This window comes from Dromaius novaehollandiae, chromosome Z, assembly GCF_036370855.1.
Source record: "Dromaius novaehollandiae isolate bDroNov1 chromosome Z, bDroNov1.hap1, whole genome shotgun sequence".
Lineage (NCBI taxonomy): Eukaryota > Metazoa > Chordata > Aves > Casuariiformes > Dromaiidae > Dromaius > Dromaius novaehollandiae.
In genome coordinates, this window is record NC_088132.1 from 20,267,592 (window position 1) to 20,283,039 (window position 15,448).

At 39.1% G+C, this 15,448-nt stretch overlaps 1 long non-coding RNA gene across 1 annotated transcript in view; it reads right to left on the reverse strand.

The window, feature by feature from the left end:
- The window catches only part of LOC112981870 (uncharacterized), a 55,935-nt gene that overhangs the window by 14,197 nt on the left and 26,290 nt on the right, over positions 1-15,448 (reverse strand). The window contains exon 2 of the long non-coding RNA XR_003258838.2: positions 10,173-10,296. This is a non-coding gene — a long non-coding RNA (uncharacterized LOC112981870). The remainder of the gene's footprint in view (positions 1-10,172; positions 10,297-15,448) is intronic.

A 15,448-nucleotide genomic window follows, 5' to 3' on the forward strand; every position in this document is an offset into this window, starting at 1 on the left:
AGATTGTGCTGAAATACATGAATTTTCCAAGCACTCAGAATGATTCTTAGTGGCTAACTATAGTCACATATATAGCTATATGTATAGCTAACTATAGTGCCTAATTTGGTGGCTAACTTAGTGGCACAACCGCAATTGTAAATGTTGACCTCAATTTTTATGAGTCAGGTCCAAACCAGCATCAGTCACATTCTCTTAAAACACCTACAAAATTCTATCACAATCTTAAAACTTCTTAACTTTCTCAACATGTGACCACCAGAAAAAAATATATATATATTTAGAAGCTATGAGCCATGTATGACCATCCTTATAATGGTACAATATCTTCTGGAGGATTTGAATGTGTAAAAAACAGCAGTGTGGAGGAAAGCAACGGCACGCATACTTCAGCACAAATATTCTCTTCACTTAGAATCATGAGACTAATCTAATTATGTGAAGACAAAAAAAAAGTACACTTCACAACGGTTTGTTTAGATTTTGCACAAGTTTATATTTTTATTAATTTATATATTTGTATGCTGTATTACTGTAACATTCTGTATGTATATACATATCAGTCTCAGAAATGTATTTCTAATAGATTTTTTTGTGAAAGTAAGGGAGAAGAGAGGTTGGGCTGGAATTTTATTAATTTCATTTTAATGGAAAAAGTTGTTGCTTTTATGAAAGAAAATTACAGTTTGAAGCCTGGTCCTGCTTTACCAGTTTTCCCACAGAAATCTTTTGAAACTAATGAAAAATTGACATTTTAGGTAGAGCTAGAGAAATTATTAGACTAATTCTGAGCAGCTGTTGTAGTTCAAGGGTTTGGAGCATAAAAACTTGTAGAAGAATACCTCTCAGAAATTGAGGATGCTTTTTGTTGTCCTTGTGAAATTCCTATCCATATTTGGCAGACTGTGAAGGACATTCTCACATTACCAGTATTACCCAACATTATTTCCTTAGTTTTTTTGGTGTATGCCCCCATTCTGATTCATGTGCATCTGAAAAAGAGCTTGACTGAAGAATCTGCCTTGGTGCCACTCCCATGGCACAATCACTTCTTTAAAGCACCAGACAATTCTCGTTTCTGCTTGCATTCATAATAGAGGGGGGGAAAAAAGAGTATCAAGGAAGCCATGAAAGCTCTATTTCCAGTTACAGGAATATGATGCTCAGCTCCATTTCAATGCATTTGTCACATCAACATCACACCAAATCCTTTTATGGAAGTCAGAATGTTTTTTTCACAGTAATATTTCTGCAAGTCAAGTAATAGTGTTGTCTCATCATGGTCATTTTATATCACATGCAAAGATTAGGAAACTTTAACAGCTTTGCTGTTCTCTCTTTTCCATACTGTGCAGAAGCATAAAGTCAATATAATCTATGCAGTATGGAGCTACACGAGCTTTCTTTAGTTGCTTCATTGCACATTACTTATTAAGCATCGCTTACCGCTGGATACTAAATTCAACTGGCTATGATAACAAATTTCATATATACAAACTTTGAACATTGTTGTGATGGCATTTTATTTACCAGTATGACCTGCAATAAGAAGGGTTATTGCTTTACTACATTATGGACAAGTACCACCTGCAATCCACAGTTGTTTCAAGTTGACTGTAGATCTGTGCTTCTACATCAAGCAATTGTTTTTATTTCAAGCTCCTTTAAGTGTCTGAGATCCACTGAACATGCAACAAAATAGCAGAATTTAATTAACATGCATGCACAAGTTTCCTTTCTTTTTTTTTAATTAAGCACTCAGACTAGCACAAATATGCTAGTCAACTTTATGATTAATAGCTTCAGACTCAAATGCTTTTATTGTCAGTCTTCATGGAAAATGTACTATTCCCACTGAGTTTTTTTTCAACAACTTTAGCCATATTTAAAGTTAATGAGCTTTTTCAATTAAAACTTTGGATATTTAGCCCTTGAATAACATTGAGATGAACCAGGGTGTATCTAACTGTGTTGGGTGAATTCTTAAGAGGCTCTGCATGCACTTCACCCATAACAAGCATATTTTAAGTTGCGGGCACGTACTGGACATCATTCTAGACTGAATGCAAATCACCCTTGTGAAAACAACGTTACCAATAGGTCTGAGAGTTTGAGCAACCATTGCACTAGTAAATGCCCTTGAGAGCATGTACAACATCAGCTATTCTGAGTGGCAGAAAAAACAGGACTGACATTAGGTTAAAAACTAGACAGGGAAAAGAAGCCTGGGTAACTCTAACAACTTTGTCTAAACTGAGCAAAACATGTCAGAACAGAATATTGAAAACTTGCTTATACAGACTAGCAGTGAAATCAACATGAGATTAAACTGAAAAACACCGCTCAAACATGAGAAAAAGGGAAAGAATGGTTGTGCGGTTTTTCAAATGCTGCGCTGTGTTCTAGATTCAAATGGGGAGGAAATATTGCCTACACACAACGACCTTGCTGGGAGCCGATGTGCTCTGCATTCCCACAGGAGCCCTTTGTTTCCTGCCAGGCTCCCAGGCGCCTGGGGAGCAGAAGTGCCCCCACGAAAGAGAGCCTGGCTGGCCCAGCAAAGCTGGCCCTTCGGGTTAAGCTGTGGGCGTGCATTCAGGGCAGCCGTGTTAACCTCTGCAGTGAGCATTTTGTATGACCTTGGGAAGATCAGTCACGCTGACTCCTTCTTGGCTTGCCAGCTGTTACATGAAGATGGCACTACTCTCTCACCTGGGAGGTGCAATTGTCAGGATATTTGCTGGAGCAAAGGCCTAGCCATAAGGAAGGTGTGACATAAATACCTCGCTGAATAAATAATAAATACTATTGAACTACAAAACTGGGGCCTGTTGAGAACCAGTGGGTTAATTCAGCTCCCAAAATGTAACAAAGAGAAGGGAAAGTGAAATCTGAGTTCAGGTTTCAGTTACATCCGAGTGTGCTGTTGTCCAAATGTAGGGCATAAAAGTGTCCTTCAGAGAACATCTTCTAAAAAACAGCTCATTTCATAAATTTATGTTTTATCATGCACAGTTCCCTTGGCCTACTCTTGTGTTCCCTGTCCTCTGCTCTGTCTCTGTTCCCCTCCTGTTCAGTTAGCCACGCTTCCACATGTGCCGCAGCAGATTCATGGCAGGATATGACTTGACTGACCAGGCAGACTTGATTTGGCGTCTGGCTGCGGCCTTCAGGACTGGAGTTACAACTGCTGGTCCTTCAGAGGGCTCTGATTTTAATTACATCTCCTCCATCCAGTTGCCACTCCTCAGAAAAGTCAAGGGAGAGGTAATATCCTTGATACCCCTCTTTCTCTCTCAAATTTTCCTGAAACTGACCACTGGCTTCAAATCTACCAGGGGGGATGTCAGACGGGGTTAGGCAAACAGCACGGTGTAGTCCTGGAGGCCTCATTTCCAAGCATTCCAGATGAACACAATGAAAATGCATGGAAATAGTTTCAAAGACTATAACTGGAGATTAGACTTTAAGGACTAACTCGCACAGTTTCATTCGTCTCCTCCACCCCATCCTGCTTCGAGCAAAATCCAAAGAAAAAAGCACAGCAGAATATAGTTCTTAAGTCAACACTTGCACTGCAGATTTCTGATACTATACTGGAGTTCGATGATAAAAAAAATGCTGTCTTTGTGACTAAGAGCTCAGCCTAAACAAGAACAGAACAATGCTGACAGCTGTTTCTTCAAGAATGTTCTGAGAATACACCGGATCCAAAAGAAAACGTCACCTTTCTCCCCAGCGAATGTGGAGTTAAAGGGGAAAAGTGGCAAAATTCCAACCAAAACTTGCCAAAACTGTGAATCTAAAAGGGAATTTGACTTAGAGGGGGAAAAATCCACCATGTTCTCAGCACTAGAGTATAAAATGGCTGTTTTCCAGACATTCAAGTTTCTGTTGTTTTTTTTTTTATTAAAAACAATGTGGAAAAAAACCTTATAGCGACCACAAAAATGTTATTTCATATCATATTTGTTCTGAGAATTTTCTACACATAACATAATCCAAATTCAACCTCAAACTTTGCTGAACCTTTCTTGTTCATTATCTTCAGAACAACACAGTCTACTTCAGTTCAGCTGCTTTTTCTTTCACCAGGTTACCTGGCAAATTGCCCCTGTGGGTGACTCTCTGCCATCTTTCTCTTGAAAAGCAGGGCCACCAAAGAGTCATCCTCAGGGACAGCCTGATGCATATCGGTTGTATATATTGTGCAAACCACCACTTTGTCCAGTTAAGAGTCAGGATGCAGCACAGAGTGCACACAGCGCACTAGGCTGGGCTTAGCTGCCAGAAAGAAATTTCTCACGCAGTTACTTTTGAGAAGCCACAGGCATTTATTTGTACCTTTATTCATAATCACTCATTTGGCTTTTTGAAGTGTTTTGTGTGACTTGATTGCTACTTGGCTTTGACTGGCTGGTACATGCACTGGAAACAGAAATACATTGAAACAGCAAGCACAATTGCAGCTACAACAAATTGAAAAAAGTGCTTTAAGAACTTACCAAGATACCTTTGTCACTCATTTTTGGGCTGCTGTCCTGATGACTTCAGCATGAAAGTGCTAAAATGAGTTCCTTATACATGCTTTGCAGGTGAGGGTTTTTTTGAGCTTTAATTTTCTGTTTGATTCGCCCCGGGATTTTCAGGTGTTGCATGAGGGAGCAGAGAACAGAAAGTACCTCAGTTCTTGGTTGTCAGCCATTGGATGGCGGCCACAGCATTATTAAACCATCCAAGCATGCTGGGTCTCAACCACAAAATTTAATTTTCCCTACTGCAGGGACTAATCAACTACCAGAGGCTCTAAGTCCTGAGGAGACTGTTTTAATCTGTACCTTTTTTTTTTTTCTTTCAAAGATCGAAGCACAGTTAATTTTACAGTTTTGTCTATCCTCGGGCTTACAAACAATGACAGAAATTCAGCTTGATGAGAAACAGATAAAAAGTGGAATTTATGCTTACACTATGACATAAATTAAAGAAAGATGAAAGGTTTAAATAATTAATGGCACCTCCATAAGTCAGATAGAAAGATCCTAGATCCCCTTAAGTGAAAGGAGAAAAAAAAGACCAAAAAGGCAAATAAGCACTCTGAATGATATCAGCAGCTACCTCTTGCTTTGTGTAAAACTGTGAAGAAAAGTCCATTCTTAATGCATTAGCTCATTTCTGCAGAACCACGTCCACTGAAAAACTGAATCCTCAGTCTTCACAAGACATTTATCGTACACATATATTTTTATTTTAAATTTAGTATTCCAAAGAGCTATATATTTTGGGATTCACTGCATAATATCTCCTCAGATTCCTTAATCAGTTGCTAGCATACTGTTTTTTTCAGGAACTCTGTGTGTATATTCTCCACCCTAAATGTGTGACTAGGTAGCTGAACCATTGAAGACCCACTTACTGAGAAGTATGCGGCTTGATGCTTTGAGAGGAAAGGACGGAAGGAACAAAAGTGAGCAAGGAAAGGAAAGAAATACTGCAGCTCAGCCCCACTGCAGTATTCATCTACATTGTTTTTAATCATAGGAGCTGTTTCTTGGAGTTCTCCCAAAAAAGATCAAGGGGGGAAAACTCCACAGTGAAATAATCATACCTTAAAATGTACCAGTACTGGTGATAAAGGCTGTACTATGCACATGTTAAATTTATCAGAAAAAGATGGTTGCAAGCAGCCGTTCACATGACTAAGACAGAATTCTTCCAAAATGACGGCTGCCAGGCTTTATAGGAGACATGAGCTTAAAAGAAATTTGGAAATAGAAGAAAGTTCCTACCAAAGAAAACAATTATAAATATTCTTAATTGCCTGGAAATAATTTGTCATACAAAATTGGACCAAGATACGTTTATACAAAACCTTCAGATGCGTTGATGTTGTAATGCCTGTTAGGAGCCCAGCATGTTTTTGCACAGAGTGTTCCAATAACATATAAAAGAAAGGGATATGACTTTCACTTTTATCTTCTGCCTCTCTTCCTCACTCCATTCTTTCCTCCTTCTTTCTCTCTTCACTCCTCCTTTTTTACTTCTTCCACTTTTTTTCTTTTTGCAGAGTGGGAAAGGGTGGCATAAAATAACTAGGAGACTCAGTAACTGCTACTCAGTGTATTTTATTATTTCAGGAATTCGTTCCAAGCAGGGCTGCAATTACATTTAAAACTGGAGAATAATGGGCTATTGACATGTATATGGTTTTAGAAATATAAGGCCTCATTTTCTCAGCTGGAATTTCCCCACAATGTGCATTTGCATTACATTAGAGATGCTCTTTTTAAAAAGAGCATAGCCTGCATTCAGACATTTTGACATTATCTGGGTCAGAGGCAACATTTAAAAGCAATAGCCCTACATCTACTGTGAATCTCTTGCAGGCACACACAATGCATTAGTGAAAATGAGAGAAACACTGAGAGGTTCTTCATATTAAACCATAGTTTATGACATACCTGCCTGCACTGGACATTAATCTGCAGGAGATAGATTGTCATGGTCATGGTCCCCTGCTCCACTCCAGCTGCATATACATTACCTAAATTGAAATCTGCACTTCTTCTCTCCCTATGCAGTTTGATGTGACCAGAAATGGTAGAATGCATAAACTAGCAGTTTTCAGGGTGCATATAAATGTCTCCACTTTCTGTGTATTTACCTACACATATAGCAGCTGCTGTTCCTTCTGGCTTGACAATGAGAACATTATTCTCCTTCAGCTTAGCTGAGGTCTAACTAGCTTGTCAGGTTCAGAATTGCATGACATTTGTTAGGCATGTAAGCAGCTCAGTACCTTTCTTGTTCCCAGAATTACCTAAGACATAATGAAAAAGGAATGCAGATGTTTTTCACCTGTTATAATTGTTTTATAAAGCCCTATACAATGAATGCTTTGTCATCTTCAAAGAATGGGTCATTTGTGAATGGTAATGCTTACACAAGTGTGTTTGACAAATACAAAGATCTGTATAATTGGTGTGGTATTGCAGGCAAAACCCCACAGAGGTTGCACAAGAAGTCTGTAACTTTCTAACTCATCACTTCCAAGATCTTGCGATACCAGACTTTTAATTTATCCTGCACTGACATTCTCCATTCTGAACGGAAAGGGGCTCCAAATTAGTACCATCTCCACTGTAATTACTGAGAAATTAAAGCCAGTGTAAACAATGGTTTTCTTGATTCCTTCTTCTTTTACTGTCTGCTTTCTAACATTTCTTCTCACTCCCATTGCCTCCATACATTTCCCTCCTTTAAAGTCCTCTGTTGTAATGCTGCTGCTCTCCCTCCTTTTCACAAATCTGATATATCCTTCACTGCTTCCATGGCTTTTCAAACACCTTTTTCTAGCTCTGACCACACAATACATCTCTCCTGGCACTTTTTCCCCTGTCTTCAGTTATATTTTTCAAAGCCTCTCCTCTCTTCCTGTTTCCCTATGGATTCTGCTCTATCCAGCTCTGACCAGCAGACCACATTTTCCAGTTCCTTTCTGTTTCTCTTTACCCCGCCTGCTAACTGAACCCTGGATTAACTTTGGTAAACCAGCCCCTCTGGATGACCTATGCCCCCTCTCCTCCTCCAGCTGATGACAGTGAAAACTTGCTTCTTTTTTTGCATTCATTAGTCAGCTTGTATTTCCAATTCCAGCTCTTCTAGAGTTGTTGAGTCAATAACCCTCGCAGAAGTAGCTGCTTAATACAACTGCAAGATGGGCCACTAGGTTCACAGATGTCTGTCCCTGGACTCGTGGAAAAAAAAGAAGGCCAGAAGTCAGCAGACTCAGAAGGATCCTCAAAAGATCCTGTAACAAGGACATTGCAGGTGCTGAGGCTTGTCATTCTTCCAGCTAGCTAGAAAGGATAAGTAGGATAAAAAAAGGGTGAATCTGGGATGTCCATTCCCCTGTTTGAAAGCTATCTGCCTGAAAACTATCATTCTCCTTCCAGTCTCTGCTCCAAAGCTGCATAGCCTCTCCCTTGGGTTCAGAGCAGTCCTAACTCTGTCCTGCCCAAATATGTGTCTTACCTTCTTCTGAGGGAAAGATCTGTTGTCTCCTAGTTAGCAGAGAGGGAACAGAAGAGTTAGCTACATCCAGGTTCATGTCCACCACCCCACCAAAAAGTGAGAGATTGCATCATGGTTTTCTTCCTCTGAGGCAGAGGGACCCTAACAGTTCTCTCTCTCCTTCTAAGAGGGGAAGGTGCCTGGAAGTGTGAGTAGATGGGGTGGTAACATTTTTCCATACTATGTAAGCACCTGATCTTTTCTTTCCCCAAATATAACCTAGCTGGCAACAGGTCTGCTTGTGGATGAGTATTTCTGCCAAACAGATTTATTTCCTGTATCATGCCCCATCTCACAAGACTGATGTGGTTTCACTCCACCATAAAATATCAACATTCATGCCCCAGAAAAGACAAGGTCCCATTCTTACACTGATCCATTTTCTCACAGATGAAGCTACCACCTAGCACCACACCCAGGCCTCAGAGGAAAACAATGTTCATGTGATTCTGTTAGCAATACTAATGATCTCAGTGCCTTTGTGACAGAAATTAATCTCTTTAAGAAATTTCTTGACATTTTAAACATGATTCTACAGTTTTAGCACATGATAATGCATGTTCTAAATAGTAAATCCGATTAAAAATGTTACTGTGAGAAAGGAGAAGAGGCAAAGTGGGAAAGATGCAAGAGTCTATTGGTTGCTAAAAAGCAGCAGGGAGTAGAGCAGGAAGTGACAGAGGGGGGATTAGGCAGAGACAGTGGTTTTAGAAATGATATTGCTCTCTATTTTAGTAAAATTCTTTGTTCTGTGTGAGAAGAAAACAATTCTTTCTGGTTTCTTTTTCTTTTCTTTAACCATTGTTTTTAAATCTATTTAAAAGCAAACAAAGCAGAAAGATCTTCTGGAAAAAATGCATAACAGTTGGAGAGAAATTAATCTGAAACTCTGTAGTCTATCATGTAAAGAGATATTCTGCAACAACTCTGGGATGAAGAGACATCCTAAACCTGCAAACAGGTTCTAATTTGGTGATAAGCGGTGATTGCCCATTATTCTAACAGCTGAACATCAAATAACAAGTAAATAAATACTTAAATGATTTTTTAGAGTAAGCAATTTAGCCTAATCAACTAACCAGACTATTTTAGAAATGAATATAACCTGACAAGGTAGAAAGGGAGTTTGCTGGCACAGCTGCAACTCAGTGCAGCAACACAGGAGTCCTCATCAGAATTATGCAACACAACAGACAAGTTCTATGCGGACAAACCATGTTGGTCATGCTGAGGACGGCGAAGTTGGACAGTGCTTCATTCCAGAGGGAACTCCGGTCTAGTTTGCATTTAGGGGGCAGGCAAGTCATGCAGACATTAAAAAATTGCATAAGACAGTCTGTTGTCTGACTTGAGGCTGAAGTCTTGCTCCCGGAGCCCTGGACATCATACCTTCATGCTATCTTGCGTTAAGAAGAGGGCTTAGTCCCTTCAGCATAACACCAACTACTGTTCTTTCATCTAATAAAGGTTCCCTGATAATCAGCATTGCTCCAAGTCCCCTCTATTCTAAGATGTTATAGAAAGTCCAGCAGCAATTTGGCCTTTGGAATTTAAGCTGCCTTGGCTTGATTTTCCCTTTTCCCCTTCACTACCTTTCCACAAAGCCATCGGGACATTTTCTCTTCAATCTTTTGTCCCTGATTTCAGAACTAGAAGATGTTTTGACATATGTGGAGACCAAAATTATATTATGATCCTTCCTTCTGTAGGTTCCTAATGTAAAACTCCTGGTAACATAGTTTAGGGCATAGTAAGTCACAATCACGAATGCTTTAGTATGTAGAATTCAGGCAGGGATGTTCTGGCTATAATTAGGTGCTACCTAAGTATTAGCAGTTAGGTCTGGTTACATTAGAATTTGAAAAAAGACAGCATTGTTTCTCCAAATGCATATGTTGCTTAGATAGGAATTATTTCTTGGTTTTTGACAAAATCATTTTTTCATAAGAAAAGTGAACTCAACAAGATAGAAACTTTTTCATATGAATGCATCTGTTTCAACAAAATTTCAGTCTGATGCAGGCTATCTTCTTGAAAAAATGGAGAAGAATAACCCAAATACATGTCAGGAGAAACAAGAGTTGGGTATAATAGGCATTTACCTGGCAGAGGATGATGTGGGAGTTCAAATCATGTCCACCTCCCCACAGCCCAGCTGCATGTCTGGATCACAAGGAGTGGAGAGTTTCCCAAACATTTCTGTTGTGATGTGAAGTCTGGAAAACACTGAGAAAATCAGATAGCAGATAAATTTAGTTCTTGAGAAGGAGGCAAGGGAATTGATTTTATTCTTTCCTTCTTCTTTTTTTTTTTTTATGATCATATTTCACAGTAATTGCTGACTTGGTTATTGAAAAAAGAATGATGTGTGACTTTATAATTCTAAAAAAAACCCCTATTTTAAAATGGAAGAGTGAAAAATATCAACATGCCAATATTTGTTCCTGTTGAAATAACTGACAGAAGTCCAATATGCACATTCTTCATTCTAATATTTTGCCAAGAAATTCTTTATCTAAATTAATATGAAAAACATGTTCTATTGCATTAGTAAAACAGATACTGAATTGTGAGTATGTATAAACTGTAACCATAATATTGAAGTACTAAGACTGTCTTAAGGCTCAGTACTAAATGCTTTACTTGGATAGAATATTTTATCATACATTCTAGACTGCATCCAGCCTTCTAAGATCTGTAACCATTTTTAAAAACTTTCCAGACAATGTTTTCTAAGCATTGTGTAAATCACCTTTTCCATTACAAAAATAGTCACCACCATGTTCCTAAGAGCTTATAGTGGAGCAAAATCTTTGCAGACACACTTCAACTAGAGAGAAAAGCTAACATCCCTACAAAGTAACTCTGCAAGCCTTTGGTGCCTAACCCTGCTGCTTTCCTCCATGGGCTTGCCTTCTCTCAGAATTGCATGGTTCCCATCTGAGGTAACATATGCAACCTAGGAATGAGTTGAATCAAGCCAAGATTCAGTCAAGCAGAGTTTTGAGACTATGCATATGTGCATACACTTATATATGTGTATGTGTGTATATATATCATATATACATACACACATATATACATACCATCTTCTTTAAATTGTGCTACGGATGAGGAATAAAGCCAGTTTGGGATATAAGAGCAAGTATGCAATTCAGTCAAAAGCTAGTAACAATGGCTTGGTCCAAAAGGACTCATAGATTAAGGACTAACAACAGAAGCGATACCCAGTCAAAGTTTCTGATTTGGATGCATAATGAGGTTTCAGATGAGGATAAAGGCTCAGTCTAGAACCAGGGCTGTATCCATTCCAGAACACGAGGCTTAGACGAGACTGAGCATCCAGAGCAGGAACCAGATGAGACAGAGGATGCCAGGCTATCCTTACAGAGAGAGGTCAAACAGGTCTGATTCAGGCGTGGGTTTGTCAGATTTACCTTTGTAATTAAGTTTTGGACCAGATGGGCATAGAAGCAAGGATTTGAAATGTGAAGCTAGGAGGAGATACCAGATTTGCCTTCTCATGAAGGATAGCATCTGGAGCTCACTTCCTCTAGCAGGACAAGTATTAGGCTTGAAACTGGTATAGTTCTCATAACTGTCTGTGTTACTAGGTCTGATAGGAGCTAGGCTAGGTTTAGGCTTCTACCTGGAGGGTGTTTCTGGGTGAGTTTTACAGGCTTCATCAAAAGTGTTATAGCTAAACCTTCAGTACTTACAAAGTTTTTGTCTGCTGCCTCTACATGCAGAAAATGTGACACAACTGCAGATTAGTCTGTGCGTCAGAGGACTTTGCTCAGCAGTCTGAAACTGTTATCTGCACTGTGCTGACTATAGTACAGCGAAGATTCATTACAATTGCCAAGTTATTCTTGTTAAAATGGAAGGAAGTTGGTTTTTTCTTCCCCAAAGTTAGGTAAGTCAGGCAGGCAACCAAGCAGCCAAAATGGCAAAATTCACAACTACTTTTTTTTTTTTTCTGTTTTTTTTTTTTTTCTGTTTTTTCTCTCTTTCTCTGTCTGTCTCTTTTTCTTCTCATTTCCTGTTGGGTGCCAGCCAGGAGTTACCTGTGAACACTCTGAAAACAGAAACACTACAGAAGCAGAAGGCCCTTTGAGAATTTCTTCAAGAGCTGCTGGCAGTTCTGAATCTCATCCTTCAACTTCCATAAAGCTGATATACTTCAGGATACTCTGATATACTCTGAACACTTCAGAGGACCTGCCATTGCTGGTTTCCTGGAGGGCAGAACTTCACATAGCTTCGTTTATTCTCCTCTCTTCCCCCGCATTTCATTATCTTTCCAAAAAGCAAAATATTTGTGTTGTGGCATGAAGCTCCCCTTGCATCCAGTTGCCATTTCCCCCCAAACAAAATTCAATTTTCATAGGAAAATACTGTAAACATTTTGTTTAAATTAGAGAACCGTTTTGTTGAAGGCATGGGATGCGAAGGCAGGGTCAGGGAAAAAGTGGAGAAAGCTACGTCCTGTGTTGAGCAAACACGTGCCATGAGCATTTGCTTCAGGGTGAAATTCATTTCAAAGGACAAACACTGTGTCAAAGTGGTGTATTTGCAACCCTAAGTACTTCTTCAAAGTCTTATGGAGTTTGACAATAAGAAAAAGAAGTATGGATAACTAGAGATGGAGAAAAATTTTAGAGGCATACGATCAGTAAGCGTGAGTGAAGTGCAGGAAGCGCAAAGCAGACCCGCTTTGTACAAAGGCAGCAGAAAAGGTTGTAGAGTGAGGAGTACATCACACTGCTCCACCTGAGGAGTTGCAGCCATGTGTGGTGGGAGGGAAGGGATAACATATTAATGAGGCACAGCTAGGTGCTGCCAGCTCAGCAAGCTAGGTATTTTTATTTCTGAAGCAGCAGCTATAAGCTGCTACTGGTCTAGCTTCTTTGTTAGTGAGAGCTGTAGAGCAGCTTCATGAAGGGTATCATAGAATGGGTTAGTGGAAAATCATAGGCCATCCTGGCATTAATAAAAGCTTTATTTACTGTTTTTCATGGGACTAGGATTCCACTTTGGTGTAATGAAAAAGTCCTGTTCCATTCTAGCAACAATGATACTGTTCTTTTCTGGCTGTGGTTTTGGAACAACTCTTCCTTTACTCTTTGGCTACAAACAACTTTTCCTTCCCCAGCTGCAATGCAGCTTTTTGCTACTGTATCTCTGTACCTTTCCTGTTGCTCTGTTGTGGAGACTTTTTTTTTTTTTTCAGTCAAAGCTTTTGCCTGAACTCCTCTGTTTCCTGTCTCTCATCCAGGCATCTAGAACAACGTTTCCTTAGTGGACTGTTGTCTTAATAACTTTAGCTAAGGGTTCCTTGTTGGGGTCGCTCTGCATGTCAGTCTCACCTCCCTTGGGAAGGCGAGTAGAAGGCAAGCTTTCATCCATCCCAGTCCTCTCAGATAGAGCTGGCTCCTGCCTATCTAACTGCATTATGTAATTTAGCTTTTAGCAATAATTTCAATTTGGATGAAGTTCATATTTTTCATGAGTTATTAGCTAACTTCAAAGGCAATATCTTCACAGTCCCATCAAGACTTAAGGACTGCTATACAATTGTAGAAGCTGCCAGAGGGAAGACAGGGTATTTAACAGCTGGCATCTCAAAAGATTGTTATATTTTTTAAGATATTTTTTCTTCAGTGAGGATAGACCTTGACCCTCAATGGCTAATTCATGGTTGATATGTCCCTAGGAAAAAATAGCCCTTCTTTGTGATAATTAGGGTAACCTATCAAAGGGGTTACCAGTCAATAGCACTGCTTTGTTCCATTAGAGAATGACAGTAAACACGAAGGCTTTCTTCCATTTCTTTCCCTCTTGTAATTACTTTGTTTTTCAAGTGAACAATTTGGCAACCCTGAAACTTTACCCTTTATTTCTGTATATAAATCAGAGGGCTGGCCCTTAGGTTGACAGTTGCTATATACAATTCAATTCTTTCAAGTTTTCAAGTGGTCCAGTGTATGAAATTTAAGAAATTGCAGAACACATAAATCTAAACTTTTTATATGCAAGCCAATGACTTGCTTTTAACATAATGCAGACAGGATACTAAGGTGCCAAGTCTGAGAGTGAAGGTAATAGAGCAATAGTCAAAATAATTTTCATTTTTCCCTTCAGCTTCTTCAGTTCTCCTAAGACAGTAATGGTATATATGGTTAGTGTGAAAGAGAGACTGTTAAAAACCTGTTTAAAAGATCAAAAAGAATTCATATATAATGAATATTTGCACATGGATTGGGAAAAGAAATGTCAGTGATCTGATACAGTTTTACTGAGAAAAGCCACAAAATTCCCCTGCTGCAGAGGCCAGAAACTGCTCTGTGCTTGAGTCCTCACTGGAGGACAGAGAGTAAAAATAGCCATTCAGCTAGTTCTGCCCCATCAATGCCACTTACCCAAATGGGGATCCCACATGCTGAGAGAACCAAATACACACTTTCAGTTAGGCTGTGTCCCTAAGACATCGATGGGACTAGCGACATTAACAGAAATGCAGTCTAGGATAATCCATCTGTGCAAATAAACGAGTTTACTTCCAACAGCAATGGCTGAGCTTGGCAGGGTATAATTCTTCACAGGCAGCGAGTATTTTATTACTAATAGCTCACTTTGAGATATGAGCATCTGAAGTGCTGACTGTCTTCTAACAATTGACTATCAACTAACATTTCATAATTATGAATGGTAGCATTGTTTTCACTGTATTTTACTTTTTTTTTTAATTTACTGAAATCTCACAACACAATCTAAGATCAATTCAATGTTCTTACAGCTCTCAGGAATTTCACTTTTTCTTAATGTAAGAAAACAAAAAGTTCACAACTACTGCTATACAATAACCAAACAACAAAGTCTCATCTCCTGAGGACAGTCCTAAAATGTGGAAGACTTGCTGGTATAATCCATCTGTACAAATAAACAAGGACTTATTTCAATGTGTCCTTTCCTGAATATTGTCTGTAGTACAGATAAATTCTCATCTCATTCAAATAAATCAATATTGTAGTGTTTTATACAGATTTTACATCATAAGCAAAAACTGAGGAGAAGAGAGAAGAGTCTATGTCTACTTTGATGTATCCAGAGATCCCCAACATAAATGTTTTCAGTAAACCCATTAACTAGTTAGCCCTGGATAACCAGCATGCTCAGAAATAATAATTGAACTCAAGTTATGATAATGATTTCATGCATAGCCGATCACAGATTTGTTTTAAAAGAAATCAAACAATATGCTCACAAAATATGCTGACTGGAAAAATCAATTCATGAATGACTTGCAGAGTAAATATAACAGAGCATGAGGACCCTGAATGTGTTTGTAACCCCCCACAGGTGGGCCGGGCCCCAC